The 13,340-nt window shown below is 46.9% G+C and overlaps 1 pseudogene; it reads left to right on the top strand.

Annotated features, from left to right (window-relative positions):
* Positions 1–12,632, top strand: part of LOC132808008 (zinc finger protein 850-like) — a 62,714-nt pseudogene extending 50,082 nt beyond the window's left edge.
* Positions 12,633–13,340: the final 708 nt, after the last annotated feature.

Here is a 13,340-nt window from a genome sequence, read left to right as displayed (position 1 = left end):
CAGGGGCAGAAAAGCAAAAACGTCAAGACTGACATCTCTCTGAATTTTGGATAACTCCACCTGGAAGTTAATATCTTTCACAACACTGGGATACTGCTGAGAGGTGAGGTGGTCTGATTTTGGGAAGCCAAAAAAAAAACCAACGAATTTGTGCCAGTGCCAATCCCTTCCCTTCAGAGAATTCCCAGAGTGTGAAAGCAGGCCACTCAACCCCACAAATCCACGCCGACCCTCTGAAGGGTAACAGACCCACACCTATTCCCCTACCCCTACTGCTCTACATTTACCCCCTGATTAATGCACCTAACCTGCACATCTCTGGGCACGGTCAATCCATCCTAACCTGGACAAAGTTAAAAATCACACCACCAGGTGAGTGTTCAACTGGTTTATTTGGAAGCACTCACTTTCAGAGCGCTGATCCTTCATCAGGTGGTTGTGGAGAATAAGATCATAAGACACAGCTTTTGCCTGAAACGTCGATCTTCCTGTGCTCTAGATGCTGCCTGACCTGCTGTGCTTTTCCAGCACCACTCTAATCTAATCTAGACTATTCCATAGATTCACGACCCTCTGGGAAAAGCAGTTCCTCCTCATCTCTGTCTGAAAACTACTCCCTCTAACCTTGAGGCCCAGTCTCACCCACCAGAAATTACTGGACGGGTTAGGGCTTCATCCCCACTGTACAATGACATTGGGAATATGTTTCCATTGGTAGGAGAGACGAGGACCAGAGGACACAGCTTTAAGAATAAAGGGAAAACCTTTAGGAACAGAGATAAGTGATGTCTCCTTTTCTGCCGACAGCGAGGAGCATGGACAATGTATTGGTGACATGAGCGAGCAGGTGTGCTGTTGTTCACACCAAGGAGCAGACACAATGTGCTCTGTGGTGATGCTGGTGTTATTGACAGATGTTAAGTGTTCAAATGCCAAGAGTAGAAATAAAGGGTAGAGCCACATTTCTTTTTCACCATGTGGCTCAATATTTTATAGCTTTTGTCTGGCTGCTCAACTTTTTTTTTGATGTCTTTTCCCCAGAGTCGGGGTGAGGTTCACAACTAGATGGCATAGGTTTAGGGTGAGAGCAGAAAGATATTCAAGGTACTTAAGGGGCAACTTTTCCATGCAGAGGATGGTGCATGTATGGAATGAGCTGCGAGAGGAAGTAGTGGAGGCTGGTATAACTACAACATTTAAAAGGTATCTCGATGGGTATATGAATAGGAAGGTTTTAGAGGGATATGAACCAAGTGCTGACAAATGGGACTAGATTAATTTAGGATATCTGGTTGGCATGGGCAGGTTGGACCAAATGGGTGTGTTCATGTGCTGTACATCTTTATGACTCGAAATAATACAAAAATATATTTTTCCAAATACCAAACTATCTCCATGTTAAACGGGCTTAGTTCACCACGTACTTCACTAACCATTCTCAACAGGTCCTGCCCCTTCAATGACTGAGGAACATATACATGCTGGTGCATAGTATCCTTCACTAGTATTTACACACTACCCTCAGCAATTGCACAAGTAACAGCAAAGGGCGAACAGCACAAGGATTAAACACACAGTGAGGGGTAAACAGCACAAGGATTAAACACACAGTGAGGGGTAAACAGCACAAGGGCCAGTAAAAGCAGATGGAAAGTGAGTGTAAAATACCGGTGTCTGCCCCGGGCCGCACGGAGCCATTTTCCTAACGGCCGCCCTCCCGCCGCTTCCTCGCTCGAGCGACTTCTCCTCCCAACCGCCTTCGCCCCCGCGTGACGTCTGCACGGGGGGATGGGCGGGGCCGGGGGAGCCTCACCGTCACCAAGCAACAGCCACCTCGCGCTACAACTGCTCATTCACAAAAACAAACTCTTCTGTCTCGCTCTGCCGCTGCAGGGGGGGGGGGACACTGCCACGTTTCGAGGAGCCCTGTCTACATTGGGAAAGCTCACCGCTCCATTTAAACACATATTCCGACATCTAACGGAACGGCCTCATATCTAAAGGGGGCAATCTGCATTTTGAAGGGACGTGGACATTTTAACGGTATTTCCGCAAATACAGGGATGTAAATGGACAAGATTACATTTCAAAGGGATGTGGCACATTCAAAGGGATATCTTAATATGTAAAGTGACGCAGTTATATCTAAATGAATCTACATTTCGAAGAGACGTTGCCCTGTTTATAAGTAGAGACAATAGGTGTGAATTCTGTCTGTGTCCCAATGTTGAGTCAAACTGACATTTTTCTCAGAAAAGCTCTGCACTTAAATCACATTGTTGAGAAGGTAATTTATAGATTAGAGTGTAGGTTAGGGAGAATTGGCCGTGCTAAGTTACCCATAGTGACCAGGGATGTACAGGTTAGGGTGGATTGGCCATGGGAAATACGGATAGGGGTTGGGTATGGGTGGGATACTGTTCACAGGGCCAGAGTGAAATAGATGGGCTGAATGGCCCACTTCCACAATTCGTCCATCCCCACCAGGATTCCAAACTAGACCAGTCTCACTTGCCTGCATTTGGCCCATTTCCCTCTAAACCTTTCTATTCATGTACCCATCCAAATGCTGTTTCAATGTTGTCACTGTACCTGTATCGACCACATCCTCAGCAAGTTCATTCCACATGCAAATCATTTTCAAAATGTTCCCCCTCCGGTTCGTTTTAAATCTCTCTCCTCACATTTAAAAAAAATGCCCCCCTAGTTTTGAGTTCCCCTACGCTGAACAAGAGCCATTTTCTATTCACCTTACCTCCACTCCTCATGATTTTATCAATCTCAATGAGGTCACCCCCCAACCGCCTGTTAAATAAAGTGAATAAAGTCCCAGCCTCTCCTTATAACTCAAACCCTCCAGTCCTTACAACATCCTGGTAAATCTTTATTAAACCCTCTCTATCAGTATTCTTCCTAATACAGGGCCACCAGAACTGTACTCAGTACTCTGAAAGTGGCCTCACCAACATCCTGTACAACCTCAACATGATGTCCCAACCCCTCTCCTCAGTGGTGTGAACAATGAAGGCAATGCTGCGACATGCCGTCTGAAAACCACCCTGTCGACCAGTGATGCAACTTCCAAAGAACTATGTACCTGAACACTCCCCCCAATCATGTCTGTCTGTTCTACAACAGGACTCATGGCCCAACCATTATCTGTACAACCCCTTGCCTTTATTAAGCGTCTCTCTCAGACAGACAGACACACACCCCTCAACACACTCGCAGCCTCATACTCCATCACACTCTCACTTTCCCAAGCATGCGCACACACACTTCTGCGCACTCTCACACAAACTCACATGCACAAACACTCACTTTCTCATGCACATACACACACTACTCTTTGGGTTGAAATTGTATTGGCAGAATTATATTTGCAGATACATTCAATTTTGTTTAAAAAGCACACAATCTGCAGGCAGTCAATGCATGTAATATTTTACAAATTCCGACTTTGGAAACAGAGCCAGTCTGATTCAAGATTGGAATACTGACAGACTCAAATCTCACACCTTTAATGCATTGTCTGAGCGGAGATGCCTTTTTTTATATAAAACCTTAAGTCATCTCAAGAACATTGTTACATATTAATGAACCAAAGCCCGCACCCATTCTAAGAGATGAAGACTATCCATCAGTTGTATGCCACTGATCTTTTGATATAAGTTCTGTGTCTTATGATGCTGTTCCATGAGGCTTATGTATTGATGAAGCAAGATGGTACAGATTAGGCGATAGAGAATTACAGATCAGCTAGGAAGGATTGAAAGAGAGAGTTAAGAAGAGCAAAGAGAGGACATGAGCTGTCTTTAGCAAATAGAATAAAGGAGAACCCTAAAGCTTCCCATAGGTATGTGAGGAATAAAAGGTTGATTAGGGTAGGAATAGGGCCAGTCAAAGACAGAAGTAGGAAGTGGAGTGTGGACACTGTAGAGATCGGAGAGGTGCTAAATGAACATTTCTCATCGGTGTTCACTCAGGAAAAGAATAAGGTACGAGATATTAGACTCGAAAAGCTCGAGATTAGTTACACACAGGTGTTATCAATTCGAGAAGGAGTGAAAGTAGACAAGTAGACAACCTTTCACAATAAAGATTACCTGAACTTCACGCCGAGCTCAGACTCTCATTGAGAGCTTTGAACTCAACAGGTTTTTGTTTTAAAACTGCTGATTTCTTACAGGTGAAAGTGAGAACTGCTGATGCTGAAGATCAGAGTCAAGATTAGTGTGGTGCTGGCAAAGCACAGCAGGTCAGGCAACGTTGATTTTCCTGCTCCTCAGATGCTGCCTGACCTGTTGTGCTCATTTCTTACAGCCTCCTGTACTATGTTTCCAATGTTGTGTATGAGTTGCAGCAGTGAATGAGTAACCAGTATTGTTAGAAATTGTGAATTTTTCAGGAGTGCAGGTACTACATCATCCCATTGTCATTGTACAGTTTCCTGGCAGCACTGGGAGGTGTGGGCTGTGTCCACTGGAAACGATGTGGAGGTGCCGGTGTTGGACTGGGTGGTTAAAGTTAAAAATCACACAACACCAGCTAATAGTCGAACAGGTTTATTTGTAAGCATGAGCTTTCAGAGTGCTGCTCCTTCATCAGGTAGCTGTGGAGCAGGGTCATAAGACACAGAATTTATAGCAAAAGATCACAGTGTCATGCAACAGATAGGATATATTGAACAAATCTAGATTGCAGATTAATCTTTCATCTTTTACCATGGGTTTCAGGTTTCAGTTCATTAATATGTAAACCCCAGAACTACTTGTAATTCACCCTCTCGAGATAATTTAAGGTTTTATAAAAATAGATGACATCTCAGCTCAGATACTGCACAAAAGTGTCTGTGTCCGAATCTTGAATCAGACTGGTTCTATTAATCAAAGTAGGAATTTATAAAATATTACATGGAATGACGGCCTGCAGTTTGTGTGCTTTTTGAGCAAAATTGAATATTTATATCTGCAAATATAATTCTGCAAATGCAAATTCACCCCATTGACTGATGTGTGATTGTATCTGCACGAGTGTGTGTGTGTGTGCATGTGCGAGTTTGTGCATGCATGCTAATGAAGTGTGTGTGAGCTGGAGTATAAGCCTGTGAGATGGTGTGGGTGTTAGGGTGTGTGTGTCTGAGAGAGTGACAGGTAAAGGCAAAGGGTTGCATTTTGCTAAAACAAGGAAGGGCAGGACTTGTACAGTTAATGGTAGGGCCCTGCATCGTGTTGTAGAACAGATTCATGGGGGGGGGTGGTCTGCGTGGAGGGGTTCTGGTACATAAAGTTTAAAATCTCTCCACACCAGGTTATTGTCCAACTGGTTTATTTGGAAACACAGCTGTTGGAGCGCTGCTCCTTCATGGGGTGTTTGTGGAGCAGGATCATAAGACACAACCACCTGATGAAGGAGCAGCGCTCCAAAAGCTAATGCTTGTAAATGAGCCTGTTGGAGTATCACCTGGTGTGGTGTGAATTTTAACTTCGTACACCCCAGTCCAACACCGGCATCTCCAAATCGGGGACATAGCTCTTTGAAAGTTGCATCATTGCTGGACAGGGTTGTGAAGGAGGCGTTTAGCACACTTGCCTTCATTGTTCACGCCGTTCAGTGTAGGAGTTGGGACATCACGTTGAGGTTGTACAGGATATTGGTGAGACCATGTGTAGTGTACTGAGTACACTTCTGGTCGCCCTATGGGTGGCACAGTGATGCTCCAGGGTAAAATAAATGCCCCAGCCCCTCTCTCAGTCTGTGTAACTGGTTAAAACTCCTCCCCATAGTCAACTCCCTGGGACACATACACTCATTCTGTGTAACCAGTTAAAGCTCAGTTCACTGGTGTGTTCCTCTCTGAGTGCTTCTCTGCTCACACTGATGTCCAGTACCTTTTGAAGCAGGTCAAATGGATTTCTCTTTCCAGACTCAACCCCCTAATGATATTGAGTGACCAGATCTTGTTATGGAATTTCTTCCAAGATTTCTGTCTGCAGATCCTCCCCTTCTGATACCCTGTTAGCAAAGTTGAAACAAGTCATCACTGTCTGTACCGAATAGAAATTCTGATTATGATGTATGTGTCTGTGTGTTTAAAGTGCTAACCCAGTAACATACAACCAGTATTATTGATTTAAAATGCACAGGAGACGTGAGGAAGGAGGTGTCAGGACCTGGCACACTCTGAACCCTAACAGGGTGTTCCAAGTGGTAGTGAAAACATTTCAAAATGAAGTGGATGGCCATAGAGCTGTACAGCACAGAAACAGTCCGTCTCGTCCATGCTGACTAGATATCCGAAATTAATCTATCCTATTTTCCAGCACTTGGCTCATATCCCTCTAAACCCTACCCTTTCACGTCCCCATCCAGCTGTCTTTTAAATGTTGTATTTGTGCCAGCCTCCACCACTTCCTCTCGCAGCTCATTGCACACACGCACCACCCTCTGTGTGAAAAAGTACAAATCTATGCCTTCCTCATCCCCCGTTTTACCTGTACTGATACCTTCGGGGATCTCTGAACTTGGACAGTTAGTTTCCCTTGTTCCTCAGCACTCTGTAGTATTTGTTCTGTACTTCCTTCCCTTATTAAATTTCCCAAAATGCCTGGAGATTACATTCCATAGTTCTGCCCCATTTACTAGCTGATAGATATCAGAGTGTAGCTGGAGACCATCCTCCTCCCTAGGAACAATACAACCTTTCCAGCGTTTACTCCTGGACAGAGGAGACAGTGTTTTCTCCAGCTGAGCAGTGTGTTTGTTAGCTTATCAGCATGTGCAACTATATTAATCAAAAGTACCTCACGTTAGCTACACAATAAACCAGTGATTTTAGTTCCCATTATCTCTTTAGTTGTGCCCTTATAGTTTTTCCTACATTCTACTTAATGTTATTCTAATGTCACAGTTAGAGATTTAGTGTCAGCTTTTGCAACAATAGTCTTGCATTCCAGACCCTACTTAATATTTTCCTAATGTCATGATTAGATGTTTATTATCAATAGTCTCAAGCAGGCTGACTCTACTCATTATTAATCAGATATTTGATGTCATGTCCCAAATATTTATTGTCCCCGTCTTGTCAATCATATTTAGCAGGTGAGGCTAACTTTACTGACTGTTATCTTGCCAAAGTGACCTTTCAGCCTCAACCTTACTCTGCTAATTGGTGTAAGAGCTTTCAACTATCCTTTGCAACAAATTGGCAGTAGTCTCCATGCTCTAACCCTTCCCATGCTTTCATGCTCTTTATTTTCCATACTATCTAAAGATAGACTCAGAGTTGTAGAGCACAGAAACAGACCCTGCGGTCCACACTGACCAGATGTCCTAAGTTAATCTAGTGACCCATTTGGCAGCATTTTGCCCCTTCCCCCTCTGAATCTTTCCTATCCATATCCGCATTCAGATGCATTTTAAATACTGTAATTGTACCAGCCTCCACCACTTCCTCTGGCAGCTCATTCCATACACATACCACCCTCTGTGCGAAAGGATTGCCCCTTCGGACCCTCAGAAATCTTTCCCCTCTCACCCTAAACCTATGCCCTCCAGTTCTGGTCTCGGTGCCTTACCCCCACAACAAGGGGAAAAGACATACAAAAGTTGAGCAGCCAGACAAAATGCAAAAGGGATAAAATATCAAGCCAAAGGCAAAACAAATTGTGGCTCTATCTTTTCACCCCGTTGGCATTTGGACACTTAAAATCTGTCAGGAACACCAACATCCCCAGAGAGCATACTGCGCATGTTTGCTGGTGTCAGCAACGCAGTGCGCATGCTGGCCAGTGTCAGCAAAACACTGAGCATGCTCATCGCTGTACGCAAAAAAGGGGCGAGACATTCTTTTGATTGACCAATAGGCAACATTGGAGGACTGGAAGGAGACTGGTCCTCCTGCCAATCAGAGTCAGCCCATTGTCTGAATGCGGAAGTTGGTCTGTGAACTTCTCAAGCTGCGACTCCTGATCCTCTCTCTCTGAATAAAGATAGAGGTTTACCCAGACTGCACATTCCTTCCTCTGTCCCAGATCTGTGAGTACGGCACTCTCTTATCTCGCCCCCTTTTCCATTTCTTTTTCATTCTGGGGTTCAATTGTTGACTTGCAGCAACTGAAAGGAAAGAGTGAATTCGGCAGGGACAGACTCCGGAAACGTTGATCCAGGTCTGTATCTCAATTGGCAAAATAGTTAGGCAGGAGGCATCAGATGGTGGAGAAGTCGACGAATCGGTTGTAACCCTTCTTCAGGGCTGGGGCTGGGTGCAGAAGCTGCAGAGAAAAGGGGGTAGGGGTGAAGTGGGGATAGGTCAAGACAGTTAGAGGGTACGACCTGGTTGGTCAATAGGAGGAATGAATCTTGTTGGTGGCAGGGAGGAGGGCGGGGATGGGAATGGAGTCAGGGAATGGAGAGGGAGGTTTTTTGAAATTGGAAAACTCAACGTTGAGTCCTTCGGGCTGCAGGCTGCCCGGAAGATGAGGTGTTGTCCCTCCAATTTGCGGTTAGATTGGTTGTGGCAATGGAGGAGGCCAAAGATGGTCATGTCAGAAAGGGGGTGGGAAGGAAATTGGAATGGGTAGTTACTGCGAGGTGTGGTCGCCCTCTGCGGGCACAGCTGCGATGCTCGACGAATCGTTCCCCAAGTTTGCACTCGCTCTCCGATACAGAGAAGACCATAATTGGTAAACACATGGCAAATGCAGTACCACAATATGAAGTTATAGCCTTGGCTGTGGAAAACAAACGCAGAAAGGAAGTGCATTGTTTAAATGTAGATGTAGATCAGGGTCAAACATTGTGGTACTGGGAGAGCACGGTAGGTTAGGCAGCACCCGAGGAGCAGGAGAGTTAACGTTTTGGACATGAGCCCTTTATCTGGAATGATGTGTGGATGGTCCTTCAACACCAGTCACTGTCATTTGTCAGACAGGTGTAGCAAGCAATCAGCAAGGCAAGTGGTATATTAGCAAGAGGAGAAAGTGAAGACTGCAGCTGCGGGAGATCAGAGCCGAAAATGTGTTGCTGGAAAAGCGCAGCAGGTCAGGCAGCATCCAAGGAGCAGGAGATTCCACGTTTCGGGCATGAGCCCTTCTTCAGGAATGAGGAAAGTGTGCCAAGCAGGCTAAGATAAAAGGAAGGGAGGAGGGACTTGGGGGAGGGGTGTTGGAAATGCGATAGGTGGAAGGATGTTAAGGTGAAGGTGATAGGCCGGAGTGGGAGCGGGGGTGAGGGTGGAGAGGTCAGGAAGAAGGTTGCAGGTTGGGCAGGTGGTGCTGAGTTCGAGGGTTGGGACTGAGACAAGGTGGGGGGAGGGAAAATGAGGAAACTGGGGCTCAAGGGTGGAGGAGCGGGAAGTGGTCCAACTAGTCATGGAGATGTACAGCTTAGAAACAGACCCTTCGGTTCAACCCGTTCATGCCAACCAGATATCCCAACCCAAGCTAATCCCAACTGCCAGCATTTGGCCCATATCCCTTCAAACCCTTCCTATTCATACACCTGTCCAGATGTCTTTTAAATGTTGCAATTGTACTGGCCTCCACCATTTCCTCTGGCAGCTCATTCCATACACGTAATACCCTCTGTGTGAAAAGGTTTCACCTCAGATCTCATTTGTATTTTTTCCCCTCACCCTAAACATATGCCCTCTAGTTCTGGACTCTTTTCCCCCAACCCCCTCCCCTGGATAAGTCTTTGTCTATTTATCCTATCCATGCCCTTCATGATTTTATAGGTTACTCCTTAGCCTCCAACGCTGAGGGGAAACAGCCCTCTCCTCCCTATCGATCACATCCTCCAACCCTGGCAACATCCTTGTAAATTTTTTCTGAACACTTTGAAGTTTCCCAACATCTTACCGATACTAAGGAAACCAGAATTGCACACAATATTCCAAATGTGGCCTAACCAATGTCCTGTACAACCACAACATAACTTCCCAAATCCTATACTCAGAGGATTGGGGAAGTTTTCAAAACCTACAAAAGACAACTGGGAAAGAATGGAGGGACAAACTAAAACTTTGAGGGTCAGCTTGGAGGCATCAAGGTCTCAGGACAGGGGGTGGGGATGACCCCAGCTATGGGCCACATACCAGAAAATGGGACTAGATTGATTTAGGATATCTGGTCAGTACAGGCGTGTTGGACAGAAGGGTCTGTTTCTGTGCTGTACATCTCTATGACTCTGGCTTTCCACTAACTTTTGCCACGTCAGTAGGTTCACTTTCTCTCTAATGTCGGTGTTAATGCCTTGACGTCTCATTTTGCTCCCACCTTCCTGGGGACGTTAACCATCTTGTGTCTGGTTGTTCCTCAAGAAGCTGAGAGGCAGGTTCACCCTGAACTGACACACTTTCTTTTGCTTCCCAAAATCAGACCTGCTCACTCTCAGCAGGATCCCAGTGTTGGGAAAGATATTAGCTTTCAGGTGGAGATATTCAAAATTCAGAGAGATATCAGTCTTGATGTTTTTGCTTTTTCTGTCCCTGTAAGATCCTGAATCAGCACCTTCAGGGGAATTAGTTAGATCAGAGTGAGAACAGAGGGGGAGGGAGAGTGGGATGGTGCTTTCAATTTTGTGGAATAACAAAAGAAAAGAATGTTCTGCAAAAAGTAGAATTGCTTGTTCAGAATTTCTACCCTGCACTGACAGTGATGACTTTTGTAATCTATTCTGACAGGATTTTTGAAGATATGAAGAGGGAAGTTTTAAAATCAAGAGACGAAGGGCTTATAACCGAAACATTGACCCTCCTGCTCCTCGGATGCTGCCTGACTCCCCTGTGATTTTCCAGTGCCACATTTTTCGACTGACTCTCCAGTATCTCCGGTCCTCACTTTGATGTCAATGTCTGACAGTCACTCAATCCACTGTGGCCAGCAAAGATTTTCGTCCGTGATTTCTGTGAGAGGGACCAAAGCTTTTTGGTTCCTGTCTGAGTATGTTTTCAGCATCAGTGGGACTGGACAAGAGACCCCACTGTTGCAGCACACTGTGCGTGGAGCCTGAAACCGTTATACAGCCTGGGAAGGGGATTTCACGGCAGGGAGGGGCTCTACACGTGTTTGTGAGCAGCTGAAGCTGTGGCCATGGAGAAACCCGAGGAATCCCGCCCTCTGGAGAAACCGTGGAAGTGTGGTGACTGTGGGAAAGGCTTCCATTTCCTGTCTGCCCTGGAGACTCATCGGCGCAGTCACACCGGGGAGAGGCCATTCCCCTGCATCGACTGCGGGAAGGCCTTCAGACATTCCTCCCACCTGCTGACCCACCAGCAGGACCACACGGGGGAAAGACCCTTCAGCTGCCCTGAGTGCGGGAAGGCCTTCGTGTTTTTCTCTGCCCTGTTGGCCCACCAGCGGGTCCACACAGGAGAGAGGCCGTTCAACTGCCCAGAGTGCGGGAAGGCCTTCAGGTATTCCTCCACTCTACTGAGCCACCGGCGTGTCCACACTGGGGAAAGGCCCTTCAGCTGCCCCGAGTGTGGGAAGGCCTTCAGCGATTCCTCCACCCTGCGGAGCCACCGGCGCGTCCACACAGGGCAGAGGCCCTTCAGCTGCCCTGAGTGCGGGAAGGCCTTTACCCACGTCTCCTCCCTGATGAGGCACCAGCAGATCCATACAGGAGAGAGGCCCTTCAGCTGCCCCGAGTGTGGGAAGCTCTTTACCCAGGCCTCCACCCTGCTGACCCACCAGCGGGTCCACACAGGGGAGAAGCCCTACAGCTGCCCCAAGTGTGGGAAGGCCTTCAGCAATTCCTCCACCCTGCTGACCCACCAGCGGGTCCACACAGGGGAGAGGCCGTTCACCTGCTCTGTGTGGGAAGGGCTTCACCTGTTCCTCCAACCTGCGGAGCCACCAGCGGGTCCACACGGGGGAGAGGCCCTACAGCTGCCCTGAGTGTGGGAAGGCCTTCAGCACATCCCCCACCCTGCTGAGGCACCAGCGGATCCACACCGGGGAGAGGCCGTTCATCTGCTGTCAGTGTGGGAAGGGCTTCACCTACTCCTTCCACCTGCGGAAGCACCAACGAGTTCACGTGCCATCGCAGGGGGATTGAAGGAGTGACGGCCGAGTCCCATTATTGATTGGAATATCAACCCGGTTCCGGGGACTCCCGGGTTTGAATCCCGCCACGACAGATGGCAGAATTGGTATTCGGTCAGAAATGTGGAGTTCGGAATCTAACGATGAGACCGTTTCAGGGAGGGGGTGGTGTGGGGGAGAAAGCCCCCATCTGATTCACTCTCTCCCTTGTTAGGGAAGGGAACGGCCATTGTGGGAAAGGATTCACTCAGTCGTTCCAGCTGCATCCTTTACCCGGTCTGGCCTACACGTGACTCCAGACCCACAGCAGTCTGGTTGACTCTACACTGCCCCTTCCTGGCAAAGGAGCGGGGAGAAACTTAACTGGAGACAGGGTATGGGTTGAAATTGCTGAGTGAGGCAATACTTCCTCCGGGTTACGGCTGTACCAAGGATCCAATTTCAAAGGGACAACTTGGTGCTGACCAATAGTAAAGACAGTGAGGTGGGGATGGGGCCAGGGGAGGTGTGGTGTGTGAACTTTCACCTTGAGCTGTTCAAAAAGCAACTACTTTTTCTCTGCCTCTTTGCTGGGGGGATCTGAAGCTGTAACAAAGTTGGGTTGCAATAAAGGTTACCTGAACTTACCACCGGGCTCAGACTCTCATTGAAAGCTTTGAGCTCCAAGAGGTTTTTGTTTTAAAGCTGCTCATTTCTTTCAGCCTCCTGCACTAAGTTTAGAACATAGAACAATCCAATGCAGAACTGGCCCTTCGGCCCTCGATGTTGTGCCGACCTGTGAACTCTTCTCAGCTCGTTCCCCTACACTATCCCAAAATCATCCATGCACTTATCTCAGGATTGTTTAAATCTCCCTAATGTGGCTGAGTTGACTACCTTAGCAGGTAGGGCATTCCACGCCCTTACCACTCTCTGTATAAAGAACTTGCCTCTGACATCTGTCTTAAAGCTATCACTCCTCAATTTGTAGTTATGCCCTCTCGTACAAGCTAACGTTATCATCCTAGGAAAAAGTCTTTCTCTGTATTCCCTATCAAATCCTCTGATCATCTTTTATGTCTCTATCAAATCCCCCCCTTAACCACTTTCTTTCCAATGAGAAAAGACCCAAGTCTCTCAGTTCGAAACGTCGACTCTCCTGCTCCTTGGATGCTGCCTGACCTGCATCACATTTTCAGCTCATCAATATGTAAGCCTCATGAAACAGCATCATAAGACACAGAACTTATATCAAAAGATCAGTGTCATGCAACTGATAGAATATATTGAACAAACTTAGATAGTCTTCATCTC

Source organism: Hemiscyllium ocellatum (assembly GCF_020745735.1).
Source record: "Hemiscyllium ocellatum isolate sHemOce1 chromosome 27 unlocalized genomic scaffold, sHemOce1.pat.X.cur. SUPER_27_unloc_3, whole genome shotgun sequence".
NCBI lineage: Eukaryota > Metazoa > Chordata > Chondrichthyes > Orectolobiformes > Hemiscylliidae > Hemiscyllium > Hemiscyllium ocellatum.
The sequence above is the reverse complement of the archived record's forward strand: the minus strand, read 5'-3'. Positions and strand labels throughout refer to the sequence as shown.